The sequence below is a fragment of the Mus pahari genome, chromosome 10, assembly GCF_900095145.1.
Source record: "Mus pahari chromosome 10, PAHARI_EIJ_v1.1, whole genome shotgun sequence".
Taxonomy (NCBI): Eukaryota; Metazoa; Chordata; class Mammalia; order Rodentia; family Muridae; genus Mus; species Mus pahari.
In genome coordinates this window covers 82,196,870-82,198,259 of record NC_034599.1, presented here as the reverse complement: position 1 = coordinate 82,198,259, position 1,390 = coordinate 82,196,870, and positions in this window count along the sequence as shown.

Genomic DNA, 1,390 nt, shown 5'->3' with positions numbered 1-1,390 from the left:
GCCAGCCTGGTCTACAAAGTGAGTTCCAGAACAGCCAGGGCTATACAGAGAAACCTTGTCTTGAAAAAACCAAAAAAAAAAAAAAAAAAAAAAAAACAAAACAAAACAAAAAAACCCTTAAATTGGAGAAAAGGCACAGTTTGACTTGACCACTGAATCCAGTACAGTGTGCACCCAGGTGGAGCAGAAGGGCTTAGTTTACAACCTCTGAAGCCTGTGGAAGCTGAAGCTCATAGTTACCATGCACAGCAGCTTTCTATGTTATGTAGAGAACGTGAGAAATGTGGAAATGAGTATGACCTAAGGTGATCATGTTTTGTGCTGACAAAATTGTTGGTTTGAGTATTTGTAACTCACTATCATGACTTCTGTTAACCCTTGCTAATGAACTAGTCTTTTCCCTTGCTTCCTGCTCATTTCTTTTCTTTTTTCTTTTTCTTTTTTTTTTTTAACCGTTGCTGCAATCACTCCATAAAAATCTGTTTGCAGACAGGGCTTCTCATGTTGACGTCCACCTATTGTTTTCAATCCCACTGCAATGTCAAAATTAGAGCAAATTTGATGATGCCAGTGTTTTTAACATCAGAATAGTACTCCATTGTGTAAATGTACCACATTTTCTTTACCCATTCTTCTAGGTTGTTTCCGTGTTTCTGGCTATTATGAATGAAGCTGCTATGAACATAGTTGAACAAGTGTGCTTGTGGTGTGATGGAGTGTCCTTTGGGTATAGGATCAGGAGTGGTATAGCTGGGTTTTGAGATAGATTGATTCCAAATTTTCTAGGAAGTAGTCATATTGATTTACAAAGTGCTCCCACCAGCAATAGGGGGATGTTCCCTTGTTCTATATCAGCACCAGCATGAGCTGTCGCTTGTGTTTTTGATCTTAGGCATTCTAACAGGTGAAGGTGGAGTCTTAGAGTCATAGTGCTTCAGGCATTTCCCTGATGGTTAAGGTTATTGAACATTTCTTCAAGTGGCACAGAAATTATGGGAGTGGGCAACCAATGTCTGGTGGAGCTTGGGACCGATGATGTGAGTGGCGTCATTTTGTAGATGTTTCTTATGACTGGCAAATCTGGACGCTCTGTTTTACAGAAGCCTGGAACTTTTGCTTCAGAATCCAAATGTTCCCTACAACCATCATATTTCATAACCTCCTCCTTTCTGTAAACATCAAGTAATTGTCAAACATTTAAAGTAATACCTTATGACATTATTAAAATAGTGTCAGGTTTAGGTTGATCACACTCCAGTGGATGGCCCCGAATCTGGGAGTATAGAGGCAACACAAATACACAAATTAGACTCGGTAGACTAANTAAAAAAAAAAAAAAAAAAAAAAAAGAGAAAACCCTAAGAAGGGAGGGGATGGGGAGATGAGGGTT